We start from the raw sequence: 17,569 nt of genomic DNA on the forward strand, positions 1-17,569 counted from the left end.
AGTTTTCACATTATGACAAATTACAAAACTCCACCATCTCTCTCCCCACATCCACCACTGCTGGCGGCTCACCTCCAACTGTGCAACGCTACGCGCTGTTCACAGCCAGCTGCCTAACACTACAATGGCGAGTATTACAACAATGCAAAGCAGCCACAGACTGCACACAGCACAGCCAGTGATTTTCATACAGAGCGCTACGTGGCGTTACCAATAAGAAAACCTAAACAGCCTACTTACATAACAAAGGTGGCGTTACCAATAAGAAAACCTAAACAGCCTACTTACAAGGTGTCTTGATTTTTTAAATTCCCTATGCTTGCAGTTTACTATATTCATAGTTCTGCTCAATACAATTTTAAAAAGAAGTAGGAGGTGGAGGTAAACCAATAAAAGGTCAGGAAGATTCCAGCTGGGTTACATAATGGTCAGATAGAAATTCGGAAATAAAATATTGGATAGTAAGGCGTACCTATGAGCAGTTGTAGATTCGCATCACAATTTAGTATTGGTGAAGAGAAGACCGAAGTTCTAGAGAATCGTCTGGAGAAATGAAAGTCAGAAGAACTGGGATACTGAAGTACTGAGGAGTGATGAGATATGTTTGAAGTTTTCTGAGGCTGTAGACACTGGATAATCAATACCACAGTAGGCGGTTGAGTTGAAGAGGTTTTGATATCTCTCGAACTGGCAATCACAGAAATTGGAGAGGATGAATATAGTTACAAGGAAGGTAATTGCGAAAAAAACTTTGGGCAAGAGAAGAAGTACTTCAGTCGATAGATGAAGGAAGGGAGTTCAAAGATGCTGAGGGAAGTTATGTAGTACAGAGGTATAAATCACTTAGAAATGAAATAAATAAGAAGTGGAGAACCTAGGCAAATAAGCTATAAGAAGAATGTGAAGAAACTGAAAAAGAAATGGTCGTCAGAGGAAATGATTCAACATATGGGAAAAACAAACCATGTTCAGTGAAATTAAAAGCAAATGGTTCATCTTTAAGTATCCAAGAGGTATCACAATATTAAACATAGAGGAGATAGCGGACAGATGGAAAGAGAGACTGAAACACTCTACGAGACGCAGAATATGTCCGATGACGTTATAGAAGAAAAAAATGGAAGTTGATATGTAAAACACACATCTGGCAAAAGAGTGTAAAACGGCATGAGATGGAACGAACACATAAACTCACTTCTGTGCAAGGCAAAAGGCCGACTACGGTTTATTGGAAGAGTTCTGGTGAGGCAATACATCTATAATGGATACCGCGTACAGAATGATTGTGTGACCCGTTCTTGAAAACATCCGGTGTTTGGGACCCTCCGGAGGTCGGATTAAAGAAATACGTCGTTGAAGTACAGAGACGTTGAGTACACAAGCGTTTTGAAAATGATCTTTGAACTTAGATGGAAGTTTTTCGAGGAAGAATAGGCAATCATTTCGGGAAACGTTATCGGAAGAGTTTAGAGGAGCAGCAGTTGCGACGGACTGCAGTATTGTACTGCCTCTAACGTCGTCTCGCTTAACTACCTCAGGGACAAAATAAGAGGGGTCAGTGCTCGTACAAAGGCACATAGACAGTCATTTTTCCCTTGCTGAATTATTGAGTAGAGCAAGAAAGCAAGTAACTAACTATCCTAATGAGTAACTTCGACGTACGAAAAAAAAAAAAAAAAACACGATCCGATGGAAAGTGAGGGAATTATCCAAATGTACAGACAAGCAAATGATTACAACGCGAGCAAGCCTTGTGCAAGTGAATTTGGTACCTCAGTTTGCAGAGAAATTCCATAAAGATAATGTCCGAATACACTTTAAACCCTAGCGCCACCACAAAATGACCGACGCCAGATATTATCGGATGTAAAAATTACTTAAGGACGGGTGACGCATGATTAACTCTGTCCCTCTTTTGACAAGTGAAAGAGCGGGATTCCAGAAATAATTTAAGAGAACCCCTACATCTGTAGTGAAAAGTTACTTCCTAATTTGATAACAACTGCTTCCCTGCTAAACGTGTCGCAACAGCTGGAACTGCATGCCAGAATCTCCGTGTTGTTATGTTCCATAGGACGACCGGTGTCAAGACAATGTCCTGAAATAGCCGATTTTCTCGGCTGTTGTTAGCGAGTGTGACCCTTGTGCTCAGTACACCGGTCCTCCACGGTCCTGATAGTTCGACCAGTATATGACATGCCACAACTGCAAGGAGTACGATAGACACCCGCCTTACGAAAACCTACACTACTGGCCATTAAAATTGCTACACCAAGAAGAAATGCAGATGATAAACGGGATTCATTGGACAAATATATTGTACTATAAATGATATGTGATTACATTTTCACGCAATTTGGATGCATAGATCCTGAGAAATCAGTACCCAGAACAACCACCTCTGGCCGAAATAACGGCCTTGATACGCCTGAGTACTGAGTCAAACAGAGCTTGGATGGCGTGTACATGTACAGCTGCCCATGCAGCTTCAACACGATACCACAGTTCATCAAGAGTAGTGACTGGCGTATTGTGACGAGCCAGTTGCTCGGCCACCATTGACCAGACGTTTCAATTGGTGAGAGATCTGGAGAATGTGATAGCCAGGGCACCAGTCGAACATTTTCTGTATCCAGAAAGGCCCGTACAGGACCTGCAACATGCGGTCGTGCATTATCCTGCTGAAATGTAGGGTTTCGCAGGGATCGAATGAAGGGTAGAGCCACGGGTCGTAACACGTCTGAAATGTAACGTCCAGTGTTCAAAGTGCTGTCAATGCGAACAAGAGGTGACCGAGGCGTGTAACCAATAGCACCCCATATCAGCACGTCGGGTGATACGCCAGTATGGTGATAACGAATACACGCTTCCAATGTTCGTTCACCGCTACGTTGCCAAACACGGATGCGACCATCATGATGCTGTAAACAGAACCTGGATTCATCCGAAAAAATGACGTTTTGCCATTCCTGCACCCAGGTTCTTCGTTGAGTACACCATCGCAGGTGCTCCTGTCTGTGGCGCAGCGTGAAGGGCAACCGCAGCCATGGTCTCCGAGCTGATAGTCCATGCTGCAGCAAACGTCGTCGAACTGTTCGTGCAGATGGTTGTTGTCTTGCAAACGTCCCCATCTATTGACTCAGGGCTCCACGATCCGTTACAGACATGCGGATAAGATGCCTGTCATCTCGACTGCTAGTGATACGAGGCCGTTGAGATCCAGCACGGCGTTCCGTATTACCCTCCTGAACCCACCGATTCCATATTCTGCTAAAAGTCATTGGATCTCGACCAACGTGAGCAGCAAGGTCGCGATACGATAAACCGAAATCGCGATAGGCTACAATCCGACCTTTATCAAGTCGGAAACGTGATAGTACGCATTTGTCCTCCTTACACGAGGCATCACAGCAACGTTTCAGCGGGAAACGCCGGTCACCTGCTGTTTGTGTATGAGAAATCGGTTGAGAACTTTCCTCATGTCAGCACGTTGTAGATGTCGCCACCGGCGCCAACCTTGTGTAAATTCTCTGAAAAGCTAATCATTTGCATATCATAGCATCTTCTTCCTGTCGGTTAAATTTCGCGTAGTAGCACGTCATTTTAATGGCCAGTAGTGTAGATCATCCTTAACGGAATTTACAAGGATTGCAAGGGCCCTAATTTTAAATGCAGGTCGGAAAACACATTTCACTTCATGTTTCCGCACAATACGACCAGTAAAGCAGAAAGACTTAGATGCCAACTAGGTATTGTCATCACTCACTTGGTGCACGATTGGTCGAGTGATGATAATTTGAACATTGTTTCCACCGGAAGAAGCTCAGCTCTCAAACCAAAAAACCTTATGCCATCCACAGAAGACAACATGCTAGTAGAATACAACATAGCCTCTACCATTTACAATGGCCTCACAAGAATTCACACGTTTCTTCAGGTGCAAGCCGGCCGCGGTGGTTTAGCGGTTCTAGGCGCGCAGTCCGGAACCGCACGACTGCTACGGTCGCAGGTTCGAATCCTGCCTCGGGCATGGGTGTGTGTGATGTCCTTAGGTTAGTTAGGTTTAAGTAGTTCTAAGTTCTAGGGGACTGATGACCACAGTAGTTAAGTCCCATAGTGCTCAGAGCCATTTGAACCATTTCTTCAGGTGAAAAATAAGCATCTGGAGCAAGTCATTGATGATGAGGTTCTGTAGAGCTAAAAATATCAGCTATATTGATTGCTACATTTCACCAGTAGTTTCAAATAGTGTCATACGTTTGCTATGGGCTTAAGGTAGGGTGATTTAGCGGGTCTGTCGAGGTGCGATTTGGTGCCTGAATGGTTGCCAGATCAGGAACTTAAGTGAACCGCCATTTGAAAATGGCTATTGTCGTCTTGGAAGGCGACAGTGTTCACAGTATACTCAACACGATGGCGAAGCCACTGTACACTTCACGATAGGTTAAAAACTGAACACGGAAATGCCGCAGTCGAAAGTTAGCTGAATACGTGCGTTTGTAAAAACATCGATGTTCGAAGCATACTACTACCATCGTCATAGCTTAGTAAAAGATCTTATCGAGAACCAGAGAACATTCTCGATCTATGTGCAACTCCTAGGCGGGGCGAAGACTTTTACCCAGTCACTCGCTAATCAGTCTGGTGTGGAAGCAGAGGATACCAAAAGGAAAGCAGAAGTTTTACATTTCGAGTCTGAAAAATGTTTGTCAGGTTCATACAAACATGCAGCTGTTTGAAAATAGCACAGAATCCCGTATGGAGGACATAATAATAGGAGCCCCTGGTGTAGAGAAATAACTGAAAGAGTTGAAAACGAATGAGTCGCTAAGTCGGGAATGAAGCCTAGTTCGGTTTCACGAAGAGTACTCTACAGCATTGGCCCCTTACTTAGCTTGCATTTGTCTGAAATCACTCTCCCTGCGAGAAGTCCCAAGCGACTGGGAGAAAGCGCAGGTGACTCCTGTATATAAGAAGAGTAAAAGAAGTGACCCGCAAAATGACGGACCAATATCCGTTAACACTGGTTTTCTGCAGGATGCTAAAACATATTGTCAGCTCAAATGTAATGAATTTCTTTAAAATGGAAAGACTTGTGTTACTACAGGTTATCCGGCTAGAGATCATTCTGTAAACTGGATACACACTTTTGTACATTTTTGTCAAGTTTGCCTGTGTCAAGTTGGTCTGCAAGTTACTTACGGTTTTTGTTTTTGTTTTTGTTTTTACATGTTCTGCTCCTTCCCTCCTTGCTAGCAGCTGTTGGTGTACAAAGGATCCAACTCACATTTGCACTTGGCAGTTTTTGGCATTCTGCAGTGTTTCCTGCTCTACATTATTTATACTTCACTTTCTTAGACTCTTTCTCATTGCGCACTATCACAGTATTTATGTTTGTTCGTTTATTTTCGTTCACATTCAGAATGTTGCCAACCTGTGAAATTATTTTCTTTTGCGGAAGGGGGGGGGAGGGGGTGAGGATGGGCCTGCACAGTGATTATAGGACAGAATCTGGGAGAAGATGGTAGTGGTAAATAGAGTCTGTGGCTATATGTGTATATTTAATCTTACATTAAGTGGTCAGTTAGTTTAAAGAGTTCGTGGTTTGCCAAGCTGGTCAGATCATTTATGAGTTATTTCTTCTTTGTTATGGTTTTTTGGATGTTGCTTGTAAGGTGAGGAGGTGTGTTATGTTGTTGTTTATCCATATGGTTTCCATGCCTACGACTCTGGTTGTAATTGTATGTTGGTGTTAGCGGAAGTGTTCTGCAAAAGTTGAATGATTAGTTCTATACTTCCATGCTCTTACATGTTCTTCGAATCTGGTGTCAAATCTCCTCCTGATTTGACCCATGTCCACTATGTGATCAGAAGTATCCGGAAACCTCCCAAAAAATACGTTTTTCATTTTAGGGGCATTGCTCTGCCACCAACTGCCAGGTACTCCGTATCAGCGACCTCTGTATTCATTAGACATCGTGAGACAGCAGAATGGGGCGCTCTGCGGAACTCACGGACTTCGAACGTGGTCAGGTTATTGGGTGTCACTTGTGTCATACGTCTGTACACGATCATTTCCACACTACTAAACATCCCTAGGTCCACTGTTTCCGATGTGATAGTGGAAGTGTGAAGTGACATGTACAACACAAAAGCGTACAGGCCGACCTCGTCGGTTGACTGACATAGACCGCCGACGGTTGAAGAGGGTCGTAATGTGTAATAGGCAGACAACTATCCAGACCATCACACAGGAATGCCAAACTGCATCAGGATCCACTGCAAGTACTATGACAGTTCGACGCGAGGTGAGAAAACTTGGATTTCGTGGTCGAGCGGCTGCTCATAAGCCACACATCACGTCGATAAATGCCAAAGGACACCTCGCTTCGTGGAAGGAAAGAAAACGTTGGACGATTGAACAGTGGAAAAACGTTGTGTGGAGTTACGAATCACGGTACACGATGTGGCGATCCGACGGCAGGGTGTGGATGTGGCGAATGCAACGTGTATAGTGCCAAAAGTAAAATTCGGAGGCGGTGGTGTTACGCTATGGTCGTGTTTTTCGTGGAGGGAGCTTGCACCCCTTGTTTTTTTGCGTGGCACTATCACAGCACAGGTCTATATAGATGTTTTAAGCACTTTCTTGCTTCTCACTGTTGAACAGCAATTCGGGGATGGCGACTGCATCTTTCAACACGATCGAGCACCTGTTCATAACGCACGGCCTGTGGCGGAGTTGTTACACGACAATAACATCCCTGTAATGGACTGGTCTGCACAGAGTCCTGATCTGAATCCTATAAAACACCTTTAGGATGGTCATTAAAATTCTTCTTGGTTTGAGGCCGCACTGTTATCTATAAAATTCCGACGTTTCGGCGACTGTTGCAAGGCGCCTTCCTCGAATCCAGAAGAATTTTATTGTATTGCAATACACCCTGAGGAAGGCGCCTTGCATCTGTCGCTAAAAGATCGGAATTTTATAGATGACAATGCGGCCTCAAACCCAGAAGAATTTTATTGACTGTGACAACGGCTGCGGGGAAGCCTACGTTTACACCTTTAGGATGTTTTGGAACGCCGACTTCGTGCCAGGCCTTACCGACCGACATTAACACCTCTCCTCAGTGCAGCACTCCGTGAAGAATGGGCTGCCATTCCCCAAGAAACTTTCCAGCACCTGGATGAACGTATGCCTGCGATAGTGGAAGCTGTCATCAAGGCTAAGGGCGGGCCGACACCATACTGAACTGCAGCATTATCATAATCATTTTCAGCCAGGTGTCCGGATACTTTTGATCACATAGTGTATCTTCCATGCATGTATTGCATTTCAGATAGTATATTCCTGATTTCTGATACAGGTAAGTTTTTCCTATTGATAGACAAAAAATACATAGAAAACCTCATAGTGGAATCAGAAGGAATTTTCTCACAGAAAAACAGAAACGAAACAAGTGAGAGATTGGTCTGACGAGAGATCTAGTCAGTAATGAAGTCAAAAATATAATAACACAGTTGAGAGAAAACAGACGAAACCGAAATAATATAGCAAGATTTTAAACATGGCTGCAGCAGCAACTGTTAAAATTCTTCACAATAAAGGATGGCAGCCAAAAACAGTTGCAGGATAGAATTTTTTTTATTAAAATTCTTGACCAAGGTTTCGGTACATATAAATATACCTTCATCAGAAGTAAAACTTCCTGAATAGAAAGACACATTCATTAGAAAAGCCATATCAACGAAAGTGAGAAACAGAAGCTTAAATAACGGTGAAATTGCTAAAGTAATACAGGCACACAATCTTTAGTACTTACTAAAATTACATCATGCACTGGAGAATAATAAAACAATTATGCCAAAAGGCGTCGTCAGTAATTAAAATATCATCTCCATTTGTACAACATGTGTAATGGGCACAGGATCAAAGCGAACAGTTTAACAATGTTACTTCGCCTATGAACTGTTGAGACACGAGTGTGAAGGCACTAAGGCAGATTGTTTCGCCGAGAGAGGGCACTTGCATGTGCCAGACTCGCGCATATTACAATCCATAAATACATACATAAGCGCATCAAAAATTATTAAAGGTTGTGTTAATTCAAACTTTGTCTTAATAAATAAAGCGTATCACGCCAATTAAAGACATTTATGTAAACTAGAAATATAGAACCAAATTTACCTGTGTCCTAGTGTCAAACGGATAAAGCTAGCGCTTGGAACATCTAACGAGAGAGGGCACTACTGTAATGCGCGAGAGCCTCGCGTAACGTAGGCAGTGAAATACATACTAGCGAAACAACCAAAATGTTATAATAAAACGAAACCATCTGTCTGTATGAATAAAACATAGTAGTCATTTAACCACATATACACATTGAAATTCATAATTAACAAACATCACAATATGTAGATCCCAACAAGACAGGAAAAGCGCATTTCACCGGCATCAACAAGCAAGAAAATAACTCCTAGTCAGCCAGACTATATTACATTAAGGCAATGAGGGGTTTGAAACTGTCTAAAAAATTTTTGTTTCGAAGCTGCACCTGTTCATTAAGAACAAAACCATCTTTTAGAGACAGATGCTTGAAAATAAGATTAAAAGACTTTTACAGAAGCAATACGGTTATAGAGTTGCTTTTTCCGTAAATAATAGCCTCAAACGTAGAGTAATTCATAATATTGGAGCACGAGAAGAACTCAGCACTAAGTCCGGTGTATACAAAATTACTTGTAACGACTGCCCAAACTATTACATAGGGCAGACAGGTAGACCCATTAAAGTTAGGTATAAAGAACACAGGTTAGGTAAAAATGGGGAAAACGTATATAATTCCACCTTTGCTGAACATCTATGGCTCTTACAGCACACGCCAAGTGAACTGGACGACGTAGAGCTTCTTCATGAAGCTGATAAAGGTGACAAACTAGACTTGCTCGAAGAATTAGAGATTTTCAAGCATCTGCCTCTAAAAGATGGTTTTGTTCTTAATGAACAGGTGCAGCTTCGAAACAAAAATTTTTTAGACAGTTTCAAACCCCTCATTGCCTTAATGTAATATAGTCTGGCTGACTAGGAGTTATTTTCTTGCTTGTTGATGCCGGTGAAATGCGCTTTTCCTGTCTTGTTGGGATCTACATATTGTGATGTTTGTTAATTATGAATTTCAATGTGTATATGTGGTTAAATGACTACTATGTTTTATTCATACAGACAGATGGTTTCGTTTTATTATAACATTTTGGTTGTTTCGCTAGTATGTATTTCACTGCCTACGTTACGCGAGACTCTCGCGCATTACAGTAGTGCCCTCTCTCGTTAGATGTTCCAAGCGCTAGCTTTATCCGTTTGACACTAGGACACAGGTAAATTTGGTTCTATATTTCTAGTTTACATAAATGTCTTTAATTGGCGTGATACGCTTTATTTATTAAGACAAAGTTTGAATTAACACAACCTTTAATAATTTTTGATGCGCTTATGTATGTATTTATGGATTGTAATATGCGCGAGTCTGGCACATGCAAGTGCCCTCTCTCGGCGAAACAATCTGCCTTAGTGCCTTCACACTCGTGTCTCAACAGTTCATAGGCGAAGTAACATTGTTAAACTGTTCGCTTTGATCCTGTGCCCATTACACATGTTGTACAAATGGAGATGATATTTTAATTACTGACGACGCCTTTTGGCATAATTGTTTTATTATTCTCCAGTGCATGATGTAATTTTAGTAAGTACTAAAGATTGTGTGCCTGTATTACTTTAGCAATTTCACCGTTATTTAAGCTTCTGTTTCTCACTTTCGTTGGCCAGACATGTACCCACCTCAACACCACGCTCCCCATCAACTCTTCCAAGTATTGGTCTGCTTTCCACCGCCTTACTGGAAACCGCCCCACCCCCCAGTACCCTCTCCTCCTTAATGACCGTCCCTTTCCTGACAACCTAAGTAAGGCCAACCACTTTGCCTCCCACCTCTCTGATGTTTTTTCCATCCCAGATGATCCCCACTTTGATTATTCCCTCTTCCCTGATGTCATGGACCGTACGAATACCTCTGTTCCTCCCCTTGCTCCTAGCTTCCAGTACTTGGGCCACACCCCACCATCTGCACTTAACACTCCCATCACTACACAGGACATCAGCCTCACACTCCGCACTAAACGCAACACTGCTCCCGGCCACGACTGCGTTACCTACCGCCACCTCAAACACTGCCCTCCCTCCTTCCTTTCCCTCCTTGCCGCCCTCTACAATGTCATCCTTGCCACTGGCTTCTATCCCGACCTGTGGAAAACCTCCCGTATCCTGATGTTCTCCAAACCCAATAAGCCTCCATCTGATGCCTCTTCCTATCGTCCTATCTGTCTCACGTCGGTGTTCAGCAAGCTCTTGGAATCCATCCTTTCCCGGCGCATCCATCTCCACCTCCACCAAAACCACCTCCTCCCAAACACCCAATGTGGCTTTCGACCTTCCTTCTCTGCTGATGACCAACTCCTCCGCCTCACTCATCTCCTCTCCCTCCAGCTTAACTCCCGTCGCTCCGCCATTTTTGTCTCACTTGACCTTGAAAAGGCCTACGACCGTGTCTGGCATCCCGGTCTCCTGTTTAAACTCCAAACCTACGCCCTTCCTATCAACTACATCCGTCTGGTGGCCTCCTTCCTCTCCCGCCGCCCCTCCTACGTTACCATCCATCATGCCAATTCCCGCACCTTCTACCCCTCTGCCGGTGTGCCCCAGGGCTCTGTCCTCTCCCCTCTCCTCTACCTCCTGTACACAGCAGATATGCCCCAACCCCCCCCTCCACTGCACCTCTTGCAATACGCTGATGACACCGCATTCCTCGCCCTCGCTCCTACCCTCCAACGGTCCCAACGCCTTCTCCAGAATCACCTTGACCTTTTTGCTGCATGGTGTAACCAATGGCTCCTGAAACTCAATCCTTCCAAGACCCAGGCAATCATCGTAGGTCGTACCACTCGCTCCTTCCGGCTCCTGGATTTCTCCCTTACTGTCTGCGCACGTCCTGTCCGTCTCACCCCCACCCTCACCTACCTTGGCCTCACCATTGACCGTCACCTCACCTGGATCCCTCATCTCCGATCCATCCAATCCAAAGCCCACAACCGCCTCCGCCTCCTCAAACTCCTCTCTGGCCGGACATGGGGGTTGCACCCGTCTACCATCCTCCACACTTACAAATCCTTAATCCGTCCCATCCTCTGTTATGCCAGTCCTGCCTGGATATCTGCCCCCCCCAAATTCTATCAGTCCCTCCAGATCCTTGAGCGTCATGCACTCCGCCTCGCCTTCCGTATCCGCCTCCCGTCCCCCACGCGGCTCCTCTATGATCTCATTCCTTTCCCCCATCTGCTCCTCTTCCTCGAACATATCCGCATCCTCTACACCTCCCGCCGTCTTGAACCCCCTCACCCCCTGGTTGCTCCTCTCCTCTCCCATCCTCGCCCCCTGCCCCGTCTTCACCGTTGTGTCCCCCCTACCCTCCATCTCTACACCCTCCATCTCCTTTCCCAAGGTGGCTTCCGTCAACTCCCCCTCCCGGATGATGCCCTCTCTCCCTCCATTTATCCTTCCTATCAACTCTGATCCTCCCTCCCCCTCCTTTCCTCTGTCCTTTCCCTGGGCTCCCTCTTCCCCCCCCTTCCATCCTGTTTCCTCCCCACTACACCTCTCCCTACCTCCCTTCTCCCCCCCAGTCCTTTTGTCTTCCCCTCCTCTGCCTACCCTCCTCCCTGTCGCGTCTGCCCCCCACCCCTCTTATGGGTCCTCATCCTCCATCAGCTCCTTTCCCGGTTCCCCCCCCCCCTTCGCTTTTACTCTCCTTTCCCCCCCTTTTTGTTTTCCCATCTCCTGTTCAGTTTCCCCCCACCTGCTCTCGACTGTGGTGTCACCTTTGCCGACTTTTTCGTGCTGTGTTCTAGTGCCTATTCAGTGTTGTGTTGCGAACAGAAACCATGCTGTCGCTGGGTGTGCGTTTTATATACTTTGCGAACAGAATCCAGACTGTCGCCGTGTTTTTTTTAATTGTCTATTGTTTCCCCTGTCTGCTCCGTATGTATTTTTATTCGCTTCATCATCCCTCTGTTGTTTGTTTTCATTTCCCCATTTTCTTTTCACCTTGTTACTCAATGAGTCCCCGATTTTATCGCCTGTTTTTTATTATTATTTATTCTCCTGCTCTTTGTCAGAAAACCTGTAGGCTGCAGAGCGGCGTCCTAAGCTGCTGCCAGCCCGCCCCCTTCGGGGGGAATTGAAATTCAATAAAGGAAAAAAAAAAAAAAAAAAAAACTTTCGTTGATGACCTCGAACGCGCATATGACCGCGTATGGCATTCCGGTCTCCTCTTCAAGCTCCAAACCTTCGCCCTTCCCATTAACTACGTTCGTCTGATCGGTTCCTTTCTCTCCCGCCGTCCTTCCTATGTCACCATCCATAACACCGATTCCTACACCTTTTTCCCCTCCGCCGGTGTGCCCCAAGGCTCCGTCCTCTCCCCCCTTCTGTACTTGTTGTACACGGCGGACATGCCGCCGCCGTCACCCCCCGTCCACCTTCTCCAGTTTGCCGATGACACCGCCTTCCTTGCCCTTGCCCCCACCCTGCGACGCTCCCAACACCTTCTCCAATCCCATCTTGACCGGTTCACCGCTTGGTGCAACCAGTGGTTGCTCAAGGTCAATCCTTCCAAAACCCAGGCGATCATTGTAGGCAAAACCACTCCCTCCTTCCGCCTCCTTGATTTCTATCTCACCGTTTATGGCCGTCCCATCGCTCTCACCCCCACCCTTAAGTACCTTGGCGTCACCCTCGACCGTCGCCTCTCCTGGACTCCCCATCTCCAGACAATCCAAGCCAAGGCACGTTCCCGACTCCGTCTTCTCAAGCTCCTTTCCGGCCGAACGTGGGGTCTGGACCCCTCCACCATCCTCCACACCTATAAGTCCCTCATCCGCCCTATCCTCTGTTACGCCCATCCCGCCTGGATCTCCGCCCCCCCTTCCTTTTATAAATCCCTCCAAATCCTTGAACGCCATGCTCTCCGCCTTGCCTATCGCATCCGTCTCCCTTCCCCCACGCGGATCCTGTATGACCTTATCCCCTTCCCCCACCTCCTCCTCTTCCTCGAAAGGATACGAATCCTATACACCTCCCGTAAACTCGATCCTCCTCACCCGCTCGTCTCCCCGATCCTCTCCCACCCCCGCTCGCTGCCGCGCCTGTACTCCCACGTCCCACCTGGTCTCCATCTCTCCACCCTCCTTACCCTCTCCCAAGGTGGTTTCCGCCAGCTCCCTCTCCCTGATGATGTCCTCCTCCCCTCCATCTACCCCTCCTATCAACTTTGACCCTGCCCCCCCTCCCTCCTGGTGTCCTTTCCCTTCGGCACCCTCCCTCCTTTCTCTTCCCTTCCCTTCTCTTTCCTTTTCCCCCTTCCCCTCCCTACCCCCTCTTCTTCCGGGCTTCCCCTCCCCCTTCCTCTCTCCCCCCTCTTTCCCCTGCCCGTGGCGTCCCTGCTCTCCCCTCTCGCTTTCCCACTCCCCCTCCTCCTCCTCCTCCTCCCCCTCCTCTCTTGGCAGGTCCCCGGACTCGCACACGCCTCGTGAATTTTCGCGCGCCGGAGATCATCGCCCTCGTTTTAGTGTCTGTGCCGTCGTGTCTGTGCCTCAGTGTTTTTCGCCGTCCACGCTCCTTCGTTCACGTGTGTCATCTACCTCGTCAGTGTTTGTGCCCAGTGCCGACGGTTTTTCTTGTTTGTTTCATCAAGTGTGAACGGCTTCATGTTTTTTAACTATTGTATCTCCTGTTTTTTAAACCGCCATTCTGTTACTTGTCTGTCTCCCTTTCTTTTTTATTGTACTGCTTATGGCTGAAGAGCGGAGTACACTGTTCCGCTGCCAGCCCACCTTGTATGGGGTGTCCAAATTACAATAAAGAAAAAAAAAAAAAAAAAAAAACACTTTCGTTGACATCTAGAGGGTTGGATCCCCTCCTTCGAAAGCGTCAGATTGCAAAGCCTGGGCTACTCTCAGGGTGGAATCTCCGTCTTCGAAGATTGTGTGTGTCTGTCTGTCTGTCTGTCTGCCCGCTGCTGTCGCTGTTCGTTCGTTCGTTCGTTCGTTCGTCCGTCCGTCCGCCTGCTGGCTGTCCATCGCCGTCGTCGTAACCGCTGCCGCTGCCGCCGCCGCCGCCGCCGCCGCCGCCGCCTGCTGTTCGTCCGTCTGTTCGCCGCCGACGCCGACGCCGACGCCGCCTGCTGTTCGCCGCTGCCCATCGCCGACGCCGACGCCGCCTGCTGCACGTCCGTCTGTCCGTCGCCGCTCGTCTGCAATGAGTACTCCCACCTCCACCGTCATCTACACCTCCCCCTCCCCCTCTCCCACAGTCACTTCCTGGAGTGCCGCCTCTGGCCTCCCTCCTTCCACCTCCCCTTCCCTTCCTCCACTTACCCACCCCCCTATCTCCTCCCCTGCTGTATACCCACACCTCTACACCCTTCCTCCTGCCTCCACACCCTCAACAGCTCCCACTACTACCCCCGCCCTCACGTACGCCTCTGTTGCCGCCTCTGCTGCCGCCCCTCAGGTGGTTGGCTTCCCCTCTCTCACCGACCCCGTCGCTTCGTCTTCTGCATCTCCCGCACGCATCACGTTGCGCCGAGCCACCATCGCCACCACTGAACCAGCTGCTTCTCCCGGTGCCTCCACTACGCCACAGGGATCTGCCACCCGCCACCTCCCTCTCCTCCCCGTCCCTCTCCCCTCCTCCCAGCCTCCAGTCTCCAAAAAACCCCAAAAGCGCGTCCTTACCGACTCTGCTCCCGCCACTTCCCACAAAAAATCAACGCCACCTCCCCCTCCCCCTGCCGTCACCATGGACACCACCCCTCCTCCTGCCACCCCTACCTTGGCCCCTACCCTCCACACCTTTGTCCTGTCCACTCCCGATCCTAAGTTCCTCGACGCTCGTACCCTCACCAAGGAAATACAAAAGTACTTACCTGGTGCTCCCATCTCCCAACTCATTCCCCGCAGGGACTCAGTCCTTATCAAGTCCCCGTCCCCATCATTTCACACAGACCTCCTGCGAAAACTCCCACAAGTTATGTTTGGCCCCCACGCCTCTCTGACACCCTTTCTTTCCGCTTCCACTCCTCGTCAGCCCCAGCCTCCCCGTCGCCCCCCCACCTACACCGCTGTGATCACCAAGCTCAGCCCGGTGATCACAGAGGATGAAGTGTTGGTAGAACTGAACTCCCACCCGGACTTGGAAATCCGCTCTGCTCGCTGTATCCACAATGCCTCTGGTCCCACCTACCTCATGCGGGTATTCTCAGAGTCCGCCCCGTCCATAGACCATCTCCTCACCCAGGGTGCCCTGATATACCACCGTCGCCACCCTGTTGAATCCTCCAAATCCCCTCCCCAATCCTACCGTTGCCAACGGTGCCTGATGTACAATGACCACCTGACTCCCGACTGCAAAAACCCCCCCACCTGTCCCCATTGCAAGGCCTCCCACTTTCTCAAGAACTGCCCCAACCTCGCTGCTCCTCCTTCCTGTAATACCTGCAATGGCCCCCATCCCACATACTCCCACAAGTGTAAAGCTAAACCCCCTCCAGCCACCCCTGAACTTACAGTCCCAGTTCGTCCCGTCGATCCTCCTGTCCATCCTAACAATTCCCTCCGTCCACCCCCCATGGGCGAGGACATCATCCGGTTCATTACCGTTGTACTCCAAAACATTCACCCTTTCCAGCGCCCGCACACCTTCCAACAAATATCCCTTGCTGCTCGCTCTGTTTTCCACCTGAACACCTTCGCCACTTACTTCCACAACCAAGCCCACTTCACCTTCACCCGCCTCGACACCCTAGTTTAAGTCTCTTCCCTTCCCTCTCTTCTCCCCCTCCTTCCCGTCATGGCGCGGCACGAGTGTCGCATCCTCTTCCAGAACATTCGCTCCTTCCGCTCCAACAAATACCTCCTCATGCACACCCTCTCCCACCACCAGGTCGACACCTTCCTCTTGAACGAAACCTTTCTCCAGCCCAACCATTCTATCCGCTCCTCCCCCTATATCCTCCACCGCACTGATGCTCCTGGTCCTCGTGCGCAGGGTGGAGTCGCGATTGGCCACCTTAAGCATATCCCCGTCCGGCCACAACCTCTCCTCAATGACCCCACTGAACACCTTATCCTTAGCGTCTTCTTCCCCTCCCTCACCATTACCTGTGCCACCATCTATGTCCGCTCCACTGCTCCTCTTCCTTATGACTTCATCTCACACATTGACCACACCTTCTCCACCTATGTGATTGCCGCCGACCTCAACGTCCATAGCCGCACTCCTGCTGCCCTTCGGCGGTGGCATCAGTTCCTCTCCACAATCCAGGGTGACCTTGTTCCCATTCCCCAGCACACCCGACCCGAAAGTAACACCACCCCCGATGTTGTCATTGCCTCCGCCAACCTCCTTGGGCGTATCACTGTCGCCGTCCTTGACCCCACAGGTAGCGATCACCTCCCTGTCCTTCTCACCATAACGTCTGCAAACCGCCCCCCTCCAGCTCCGCAACCTGCACCCCCTCCCAAGGTCGTCCATGACTATCGCCGTGCCAACTGGGATGCCTACCGGGACTCCATCTCCACCCAGGTCGAAAGCCACCCTCTTACCTATCGCCATCCTGACGACATCATCCGCGCCTCGTCCTTCCTTCAGACGGTAATTACTGACGCCGTGGAGGCCCATGTTCCTACTAAAACCATCCACCCACACCGTCCCACTCTCCCTCCGCGGGCTGTCCTCCTCCTCCGTGAATCCCGCCGCCTCTATCGCTCCTTCCTCCGCACTCGTGACAGGGATACACTCCAACGCCACCGGCAAATACAGCGACACGTACGGAACCTTATTACAGCAACGAAACGCCGGGACTGGCGCCAGACCTGCACACGACTCAATGCCACCCTCCCTATCAACTCCTCCAAGTACTGGTCTGCCTTCCATCGTCTTACTGGTTCCCTTTCCGCTCCCCACTACCCCTTTCTCCATGACGATCGCCCCCTTCCAGACAACCTCAGTAAGGCCAACCACTTCGCTTCCCACCTTTCCGAGGTCTTCTCCATCCCCGATGATCCCCACTTTGATTATTCTCTTTTCCCCACCGTCATGGAACGTGCTGATACCTCAGTCGCTCCACTTGCTCCTAGTCTCCAGTACTTGGGGCAGTTGCCCCCCTCCGACGTCAACACTCCCATCACAGCACAAGACATTAAGCTTCTCCTCCAGTCCAAACGCAACACGGCCCCTGGTCACGACTGTGTCACCTACCGTCACCTTCGAGAAAGCCCCTATTCCTTCCTAACTGTCCTCGCCCATCTCTATAATGTCATCCTCTCTACTGGCTTCTACCCTGACCTGTGGAAGACCTCCCGCGTCCTCCTCTTCCTCAAACCCAACAAACCCCCTTCTGCCGCCTCTTCCTATCGTCCCATCTGCCTCACCTCCGTCTTCAGTAAGGTCCTTGAATCC

Source organism: Schistocerca piceifrons, chromosome 3 (assembly GCF_021461385.2).
Source record: "Schistocerca piceifrons isolate TAMUIC-IGC-003096 chromosome 3, iqSchPice1.1, whole genome shotgun sequence".
NCBI lineage: Eukaryota > Metazoa > Arthropoda > Insecta > Orthoptera > Acrididae > Schistocerca > Schistocerca piceifrons.